General features: G+C 42.9%; 1 protein-coding gene and 1 long non-coding RNA gene across 2 annotated transcripts in view; both read left to right on the forward strand.

The window, feature by feature from the left end:
* LOC123970062 overlaps positions 1–2545 on the forward strand; it is a 7953-nt gene extending 5408 nt beyond the window's left edge. Inside the window, exon 3 of the long non-coding RNA XR_006824862.1 lies at positions 1009–2545. This is a non-coding gene — a long non-coding RNA (uncharacterized LOC123970062). The remainder of the gene's footprint in view (positions 1–1008) is intronic.
* Positions 1–10846, forward strand: part of LOC123987090 (B-cell receptor CD22-like) — a 152266-nt gene that overhangs the window by 54354 nt on the left and 87066 nt on the right. The gene's annotated exons all lie outside the window — the stretch shown is intronic.

Here is a 10846-nt window from a genome sequence, read left to right on the forward strand (position 1 = left end):
TACTTGTGGTTCCTAGAGTCTCCAAAAGTAGACTAGGAGCTAGAGCGTTCAGCTATCAAGCTCCTCTCCTGTGGAACCAGATTCCAGTTTGGGTTCAGGAGGCAGACACCATCTCCACATTTAAGAGTAGGCTTAAGACTTTCCTCTTTGATAAAGCTTATAGTTAGGGCTGGCTCAGGTGAGTCCTGAACCATCCCTTTGTTATGCTGCTATAGGCCTAGACTGCCGGGGGATTTCCTATGATGCACTGAGCTCCTCTCTCCTCTACTTTCTCTCCCTCTGTATGCAACCTCATCCCATTATTGCATGTTACTAACACAACTTCTCCCATTTCTGGTAGTCTTGTGCTTTCTCGTCCCTCTCCTCTCTCCTCCTATCAATTCCTGCAGGTGTTTCTGGGCAGATCTCAGCAAAACTCAGCAGACATCGAGGTTCAGAGGAGTGACTGGCATCGATTAAATAATAGCAGTTTACAGTGGTGGAGGAAATATTCAGTAGTTAAAGTATTAATACCACTCTGTATGTATGTAGAAGTAGAAAGTGGCATGAAAAGTATTTCAAAATTTGCATCTAAAGTACTTGAGTAAATGTACTTTGTATCATTTCACAACTGGCAATGTATCATATAATAATGTAAAATGTTACAGACCGTAGAGATTTAAACGGTCCAAAACCTACAGATATTTAATTATCAGCTGACAAACAATCCTCACAGGTGAGAAGCATTTGTATTTGGAAAATGACTGAAACAATTAATCTGTTATTAAAGAAGTTGCTGATTAACATTGTCAGCTTAATTGATGAACTGACTAATCGTTGCAGCTCTGACCAACTGGTTTCCAAATACCTTTAAAATCCTGTGCTGGCTTTGTGCTGCTTGTCTCAATAAGATAAGATGATAATATAATCTTCAACAGACATTATCAATTCATCCAAAATGTTAATATAAAAGTTTGTAAAATATGACATGATTTGATGTGCCTTATATTTAGTTTGTCTGTTTCTTAGGTATGGAACAGATGGCATGTTCAGTCTGGCTGTAAGGATCCCATTCAAACAGAACCAGAATCTGGACCAGATTCTTCCGCATGTCTTCAGAAGTGATCCTGGTGAATTTGTGAAGAATAATATCAACAATAACCAGGTGTACATTGGCAACAGGGTGGTTGCAGCCAGAGTTCTGCCACGGCCCAATGGAGGAGCTGATCACGCAGAGTCACGTGTTTTGGACTACTTGCACCACTTGATAAACGGGCCTGATAATAATGATCTGTTGCTTTTCTTTGTTTATGCTTTCCCATGTGTTGAAAAATGTTTGAACAGCAGACATCATAAGAACATTCTCCAAAGAATACAAATCATCTGTCAATTAAAGAATCGTGCTTTTGTGTTTTCAAAAATATTCAGACCGAGCAATGGTCAGTTGATCAATACTGACCAAGAACGGATTGACGCCCTTCAGCAGCTAGGGACTAAAATCGGTTGGGACAACATTTTCCGATATGAAAGGATGCAGTGCACCAGATGCTTCATTGATGGAGAGGTTGCACCTCATTGCATTAGCGATAGTTAACAGTCTGCACCCGGCCCTCCAGGGCATCGGGCTCAGTCACAGAGGCAGAAAAGTTCTTGGGACGGCTGTGATTCAGGTCGTACAGATCTGCAGGGACATGAAGAGTACAGTGGCTATGGCAGGTCAAGTCACTGCTGCATCGCCCTCAAACATTATCTTAACTATTAATGCTCCTGCTGTAATATTGTGTTAATAGAACAAAAACATCAGGTGATTGGGGAACAACAGGAGACAACCTCAAGAAAAGTCCAGTTTAGAGAGTTACGTGTATAAGTGAAGTTTCTTCTCAACAAACTAGCAGGAGCTGCTTAGGTTGCCATGACATTTGATGAAGATATTTATGGACCCAAGAAGATCAGTTGAACATATCTGTGTCACTATGTAACACGCATCATAATGTTCGCCTAGCGGCTAGTGTTGCATGGCCTCAAAAACACTGGTGGAGAAACACACTGAGGTGCATCACACAAGAAGTAAGATGCCTCACTTGGTAGCTAAAACAGAGCCTTCAGCACCCTAAATAAAATAATGAACCTGACAACAAAGTTGTGCCCTTTGTTTAAATAAGTCTCCGCTTTTAATACAATCCTCCCACCACATCAGTGTGCGTCTCTGTAGGTTTGTTAGAACCTGAACTGGAATGCACAGCAGTCCCATGAACCCACTGTGACTGAGAAATTCCTTATGCTTAAAATGCACTTTATTCATTTTATACTACGATTGTATCTAAATCATTTGTTTTCATTTAATAACTTCCATCTCACTGCACAGTCACACCAGAAAGTGGAACCGGTGAATCTGTCAATCCCTATCCAAATTGGATAGTGCAGCAAGATTAATGAGATATCTTCCTCCTTTTTGGACTCTGTGATTCTCTATCCACTGTTTACTTTTTTCTGATTTGTAAATTATTCTCAGTATTTACAGCTCCTGTCTTATATTCCTGCTGATAATTATATATCTACCAGTGTGTGCTCATGGTCTCCTTCTCTGGCATTATACAGTCCACTAGGACATGCCAAGGTTTGCGTTTGTATGAACATCTGGGAAATTGTTGTGTGTTTTGCCTCTCCCCATGGGAAGTGGAACTTTCAACGCCATTGTATGTGATGGAGCTGTCTCCCTGCTCTAACGCCCAATCCTCACTGCTGCATTTTCAAATTAAAACGGAAGACCTTTTGCTACGTTTGCACCTCCCATCCAGACTAAAGCGGCAAAAACGAAGACCTAAAACAGAGAAGTTTGGAAACGCTGCCGACCCTGTTTTTAACTCCCAGTTATGGCCACTAGATGTGCATTTTCAGTCGTTTGTAACGTAGACAGAGCTCAACTATGAAACGCTGGTGTGGACAGAGATCGTATTCATTTTAATTATGTTACTTTATTTGTACCCGTAGGTAGATTTGTTTTCCAGCAAGAATATGACATCCGTTCTGACACACATTATGACACATAACTATGAAAAACATACTACAAACCTAATAAGCAATCAAGGACATGAAAAGCATGCTAGAAACTGACACAGATACTCAAGGTTCCACTGCTCATGATATAAGAGAGATATAGAGCAATGTAACAAAATAAAAAAATTTAAGTTTGGAAACCGTTCCACACTATAATACATAGTATTGCAAATGGTAGGCAAACAGTAAAATTGTTTTGTATTTTGTCATCTCTATCAGCTTTTCCTTCATCTGGTGAGGTTCACCTGTATCTGCTGAAGGAGAGATATTTCATAACATATCACTCATTTAGGCATTTTTGTAATATTTGGTCCAGATGAAAATTAGCTTAACAATTATTCTGAAAAGTGCACGTACGGTCCCCAGAAGATGAACCCTGATGATTCTGATGATCCTCTGACCTTGTAGTCAGGGCTGGACTGGTAATCTGGCACACCAGGCAAATGCTGACGCCCCTTTGGGGACTGTGCAATGTAAATTATTTATTTATATAACTGTTTTGCAGAGACTGAACAGAAACAGCAAACATTTAATACCAGGGACTAACAAGCAGGCGGAAGAAACACAGGTGAGAGGAATCAGGACTAATGAGACAGGCAGGCAGAGAGACAGCAGCGGGGAAACCAGAGAGACAGGCAAGCAGATTACTGGGGGAACAGACACATAGGCACACATACACCACTTTTTTTCAAAAGCTGATGATGTTCAACAAGTGGCTCATTTTATTTGTGTGACTTTCTTTTAGAGGAACGCTTGCTGAAGAGACGGAGCCCCAGCTTCACTGGTGTTGTGCTGAATTGTTCGCACGGGAATTTCAGATAATTTATCACAGTTGATGAACCACACAAAGATTATTTTATAGTTTTTAAATAGCCGGCTACTTGAAATAGACCCGCGAGGAACCGCAACGTGCATGCAGTTGTCGGCAGCACGGAATGCACGTGAAACTCTGCACAGGACCGGTGAATGACAGGCAAGAGAGAGAGAGAGAGAAAAGGGTCAACAATAAGCCTCAGTTTTACTGGAAATTTATTGTTTAAGAGACTGCAGCTCTGCAGCTTCTCGAGATTAAAGCGGTTCGCAATCGCTGCGCACAAAAACACACGTGATTCGACTGTAGGCAGTACTTGACGATTCTAATTCGACTATGTAAATCAGGGACAGCCCTAGTGGCACTGTAACACTAGCAGGCTGAGTTGGATAAAAAAAATAACATGCAGTACAGCAAAGGAAAATATCAGATTTTGAAAAGGGTAATTTCTGATACTGGTTAAAATGTGCTTGAATGTGCCCCTGTACTGATCCTTAGGATCTGCTCAGGACATTCTTATAATTTACCTGAGTATGCTTTTACAAGCCCAATTCTCCTTGCATCTCTCTGGCAACAGCTAGCAAATGATCTGTGTGAGAAACACAAGAGAAAAGTATAACAATTAAATCACCCTAATTCAATAGCTCTAAATCTGTGCACTTTATGAAAGTTACCTGATGTTCCTGGAAAAGAGCTGGCCATCTTTCCTGAATGAAGCACAGAATATTACTTACTTCCATTTTGAACATCTTAACATATGGTGCTACTACTTCATCAGTTTCTAATCCTTCCTTACCTATGAAATGAAGTTAAAAAACCCTCTCAAACACTCTGTCACTAATATCTTTGTAATAATTTGTAACAATTAGCTATTAGCCGAATCAGCACTGTGCTTGTGTAAAATCAAAACACAGCTGCGGTGGATGAGAGACTGAGGAGATAAAAATATTGCGCTCTACATGTTTATGCCAAACAGGTGTATTGATAAAGTACTGCCTTCTTTACTCACAAAGGTTTTATTGCACCACGTACTTAAACTAACGAGCGTAGCTGTCGTCAACTTCGGTAACGTCAGCTGATCACCTGGCTGACTTAGCTCCGTGTTTGTGTGTGCGACTGTGTGTGAAGCGCTCTGCAGAGACAGAGGAGGGGAGAGAGGCTGCAGGTCATGCATCCTCACTGTTGAGCCCTAGATGAGAAACAAACGAAATAGCTCTCTCTTTAGCTACTTCCAATAGTTTACTTTTGTTGTCATAGCCTTTACTCCGGATGTGGCCCACAGGGCGCCAATTGAATAGGGCTGCTATAAAGAATCCCTTGCTCAACATAAGTTCACACTTGTCGGGACATTTCTCCCTGCAACAACTCTAACTTATTGATCTTATGTAGATACTGTTGAAAATATTTCAGTCTAGTTTATGTTGTATTCAGTTGTATTAAGTTAATCAACATGAATTTATTGCTATACTGGAAAATTCTCGTTTAATTCTCGTTAAGTCTCGTAAGTGTTAAAACTTATAGGAAGCATAATGCCAGAGCAGCATACTACTCGAGGAAAATAGGAACAACCCCAGGTTTCTTTTCAGCACTGTAGCCAGGCTGACAGAGTCACAGCAAACAGTAGTTACGACTTCATGAACTTCTTTAATGATAAAATTCTAACTATTAGAGACAAAATTCACCAAGACCTGCCCTCAACTGGCACCAACTTATCTCCAAACTCAGGAACCTTAGAAACAGCTGTAAAAACAGATTTATGTTTAGACTGCTTTGCTTCCCTCAATCTTTGCCATCTAACTTCAATAATTTCTTCATCTAAACCATCAACCTGCCTCTTAGACCCCATCCCGACTAGATTGCTTAAAGATGTTTTACCCTTAGTCAGCACTTCTATACTAGATATGATCAATCTATCTTTATCAACAGGCTATGTACCACAGTACTTTAAAGATGTGGTATTATGCTCATTTTCAGGTTCAAAATCTTATTTGTAACAAAACAGATTTACATGGTTTAATTTTCAAAATACTGCACATTGCTGCAGCTCTTCTTTTCACCCTGTGTGTTGTATGCTCCGCTCTTGAGCTACAGAGTGATGCATCTTACTTGTACAAAATCTTTGTTGGGAGTTGCACATGCGCAGCTCCCAGGTAAGGACTACTAGCCAATCAGAAGCAGAGAAGGGCGGGTTGTAAGAAACAAGGTAGTGTGATCCAAATCAAAGCCGCTTCAGACTGCGACCGTAACCTAGCAGATGGTATCAGTTACTCACAAGTCCACAACCACACAACATCATTGTTCCACGTCTTACCATAAACCACAACTAAAATCACCATATTTCAACTCAATTTTACAGAAAGATTGGCCAAACAATTTGAAAGTTTGCTCAGTAGCTTTCACATCAGGTGTAACATTAGCATTATAGCTATAACTTTAGCTGTGTTGGCCAACGTTTACAACAACTCCACACTTACAGTCTGTGAAGTTACATTGCCGTGTTTATTTTAAATATAATTCACAACCCGATAAAGCATACTTACAGGTTGTGATTGTGAATTTCCAGGCCCAAACAGAGTAGCATCGTCTTTTAGGACTAAACATTGAACTGTTGCCGGTTTTCTGATGATCTACTGTATGCTGCCTTGCCGAAAAATGCCACCATAGCGCAAATCGATGAGAAGCTGACACACCGTCATGCTATCAAACTCGTGCCGGCAGTACAGTGCTCTGTAGAGGAGGCCAGTTTAGCAGTTGGAGAGGTGGTGGGCTGTGGTAGCGTGAAGTCTGCCTCCCGCATGAAAGAAGCCATTGTTATATTTTTGGACAGCACGGCCAAAGTTAGGGATGTGATCGAAATTGTTGAAGTTATTCATGACACTTTCACTCCCGTTCTCCCGTTGGTTAGTCCGGCAAGAAAGATCATCAATTCTAATGCCCCCCCGTTCATTAAAAATGGAGTGCTGACTAAAGAGCTGTCTCGGTACGGACAGCTCGTCTCCCCGATCAAAATGGTTTCTTTGGGCTGCAAATCCCCTTTGCTCAAACATGTTGTGTGTCACCGGAGGCAGGTTTTCATGGTTCTAGATAACACTGATGATCTCAGTCTGTCTTTTGACTTTAAAGTAGACGGGTTTAGTTACATGGTTTTTGCCTCGTCAGAGACCATGAAGTGTTTCGGTTGTGGAAGGGCATTTGATTTGTTCCTGCCCAGAGAGAAGGGGGGAGTAGCGGCCTGCTGATGTTGCTGGAGAGGCAGCGTCGGGGGTTCCAGCCCCAGCTCCCGCGGGGGAGCCATCGGCTCCGGAGACGGAACCTACCGGGGCTGTACACCACCTTGGCCAGGCTCCTGAGAAGGGTGACCCCCCTGTGTGCTCTGGCGGTGATAGTCAGCATGCAGAGACCGGGTCAAACAAAGAGCAGAATAAACGGACTGAGTGTCCCAACAGTTTGGAAAACACTGATAATCAAGAAAATGATGATGTGCGTGATAATCACTCTAATCTTGTTGAAAATGAAGAGATGTCTGATGAAGAGATGTTAAAAAAAAAAAAGTACTCTCCTGCTGATGTCAGGAAGTTCCTGCAGAAAACTAAAGGTGCCAGGCTTTTGAAAGTGGTAGACCACTTCATCTCTGGCCAGGCTGGATCACCTGTACTCTTTTAAACACCACGTGAACATTTTTAAAAGCTGTCATATTCACCCAGTGGGCTTCTCAGATCACTCTCTTGTTGTTTGCTCTGTTTTTACAAAGAACGTCCGTCTAAAAAGCTCTTATTGGCATGTTAACACGGCCCTGCTTCATGACAAGGCTTTTAGAGCAGCCTTTGAATATTTCTGGGTTAACCACAGAATTTGTGTTCAACAGTGGTGGGATTTTGGTAGATCTCAGATTAAATAGTTGTGTCAACAGTTCACTTGCAATGTCACTAGAGATGTAACCAGATCTATGAGGGACCTGGAGGCTCAGGTGGTGGAACTGCAGGGTTTGGTAGATTCTACAGGAGATCGAGGGCTTTTAGACTCCCTTAAATCTAAAAAGTCGGCTCTGTCCAACCTGCTGGGCACTGCAGCGCAGGGAGCTCTGGTCAGATCACGCTTCCTCGACGTCACACAGATGGACGCCCCCTCACAGTTCTTTTTTGGTCTGGAGAGGAAAAAGTACAGAGAAAAATTTTTCACTCTCTGCAATCTGACAGTGGCTCTGCAATCTCAGACTCTTCTGAGATAAGGAAACTTGCAGATAGCTATTATAAAGATCTGTTTACGCGTGAACTAACAGAAAATCCAGGTTTGTGGAGCAGCTTCTTCACTGGTCTTCCTCAGGTGGATGCTGAGGCCAATGTAAAGTTGGAAGCTCGCGTTTCCCTCAATGAACTGTACACTGCTCTGATGAGTTTACAGGGTGGAAGAGCTCCTGGCCTAGACGGTCTCTCTGTTGATTTTTACAAGTCCTTTTGGTTGGTGTTGGGTGAAGACTTGTTGGAGGTTGTCACAGATAGCCTGGAGAGAGGTCGGCTGCCTCTGAGCTGCAAGAGGGCGGTCATCACTTTGCTGCCCAAGAAGGGAGACCTGCAAGAGCTGAAGAACTGGAGACCAGTTTCCCTGCTCTGCACAGACTATAAAATACTGCCCAAGGTCCTGGCCACCAGACTTCGAGAGGTGATGGCTGCTGTTATCTATACTGATCAGACATACTGTGTGCCCGGCAGGCTCATAAGTGACAATGTCACTTTAATTTCGTGATGTTCAGGAGGTCTCGAGCTCATTGGCTGTAGATACTGGTCTGATTTCCATAGATCAGGAAAAGGCTTTTGACCGGGTTGAACACCAGTATCTATGGCAAACTCTAGCTGCCTTTGGGTTCAGCCCAGGTTTTATAGCCAAGATCCAGGTTCTGTATAGTGACATTGCAAGTGTTCTAAAAATTAATGGGGGTCTGAGTGCTCCTTTCAATATTCAGAGGGGGGTCAGACAAGGCTGTCTTCTGTCTGGCATGCTCTATTCTCTGGCTATTGAGCCTCAGCTCCATAAACTAAGAAACGATCTGATGATGAGTGGTGTCTGTTTTCCAAACTGTGATGTCTCTTTCAAACTGTCGGCGTATGCTGATGATGTCATTGTGCTGGTTAACACACAGAAAGACATTGATATGTTAGTGAATTCTGTAAATCTGAAATAGTTTTTCTGGGCACTGAAATGTTTGTGCAGAAAAACAGGGCCAATGCCTTGGAAAAGGTTAAAGGCCGGCTCATGAAATGGAAATGGCTCTTACCTAAAATGTCCTACAGAGGTCGCACTCTTGTAATCAATTATCTGGTCTCTTCTGCTCTGTGGCACCGGTTGGCTTGCATTGATCCCCCAGCTTCTCTTCTGGTACAGATCCAAAGGGTTTTAGTTGATTTCTTCTGGGACAGGTTGCATTGGGTACCTCAGAGTGTCCTGTTCCTTCCTAAGGAGGAGGGTGGACAGGGTCTAGTCCATCTGGCCAGCAGAGGCGCTGCCTTCCATCTTCAGTTCATTCAGAGACTGCTCACTGGGCTGACAGACCTGGTCTGGAGACCTTTATCCTGCTGCATCCTGCAGCGGTTTGAATCTATCTTTGTTTTTGACAGACTGTAAGGGGTTGAGCACATCATCTCTACCAGCTTTTTACAGGAGTGTTTTCTCAGTGTGGACTTTGCTGAGGAAGCAGAGGCAGCAGCAGGCTGACTCTCTGTACTGGCTTCTACAAGAGCCTGTGCTGTTTGGAGGACTGTTGGATTGGCCTAGCTGGGGGGGACCCACGCTATCCAGACGTCTTCACACTGCAGGGGTTTCTACTCTGGGGAAGGTGGTGGAGCTTGCTGGGCCTCGATTGGACTACCCTGTGGGATTAGCTGATCGGCTTGGATTAAGGTCTACAAGAGTCACAAGTCAGCTACTGAAACACTGGAAAGAGAAGCTGACGGAGCATGAGTGCTCTCTTTTGGCGGACTTTTTTTAATGGAACACTGCTGCCAAACTGCACTGATCTCTATCCTGCCATTAGGCTTTTTCCTGGTTTTAAGAACTGTTCTGGTTTTCTACTTGAGCCTGTGGACCCTGTAGGTGCTTCTTTGGGGGACGCCTCAGGAAAGACTCTCTATAAGCTGATGGTGAAAACTATGAATCAGAGAACACTGAGTGGACGTAGACACCCCATGGAGGGTTTTTCTGGACTTAGATCCTGACTTTAAACCGGCCTGGAGGTCTTTGTACAAATCTCTATTAGCAAAGAAACATGCAGACCTGCAGTGGAGAATCCTTCATGGCAGTGTAGCGGTGAACTCTTTCATCTCGGTTATTAACGCTGATGTAGAAGAAAAATGTCCCTTCTGCAGTGAGAGAGAGACAATGTTTCACTGCTTCTCAGAGTGCATTCATCTGACAGATTTGTTTGTGCTGTTGGAAAACATTTTCCATAGATGTGGAGAAGTTTTTACAAAGCAGATTTTTATTTGTGGTTTTAGATACACTCGTCGGCAGAAGAACAAATGTCAGCTATTGAACTTTGTCTTAGGACAGGCAAAGATGGCGGTGTATTTGACCCGGAGACAGAAGGTGGAGGAAGGGTTAAGTGTTGATGTGGTTCTTGTTTTTGAGAAAATGGTTAAGTCCAGACTGCTGTTAGACTTCAGTTTTTACAGAGCTGCACTTGGCCTGGATACATTTGAGGTGGTTTGGGGTTGTTGTGTTTTGAGATGTGCAGATCTAAATTTTTGCTATACATGTAAATGCAAAGGTATTTAGTAATGTAATATAGTATGTGTTTTTGTACAGTGCATATAGTAAATAAATGTTTGTGTTAAAAATAGTAAAATAAAAAACCTCTCTCTCCCTCTTCTTCACCCCAACCGGTCGAGGCAGATGGCCGCCCACCCTGAGCCATGGTTCTGCTCGAGGTTTCTGCCTCTTAAAAGGAAGTTTTTCCTTGCCTCTGTCACCTAGTGCTTGCTCTTGGTGGGAACTGTTGGGCTTCTG

Source organism: Micropterus dolomieu, linkage group LG01, assembly GCF_021292245.1.
Source record: "Micropterus dolomieu isolate WLL.071019.BEF.003 ecotype Adirondacks linkage group LG01, ASM2129224v1, whole genome shotgun sequence".
Lineage (NCBI taxonomy): Eukaryota > Metazoa > Chordata > Actinopteri > Centrarchiformes > Centrarchidae > Micropterus > Micropterus dolomieu.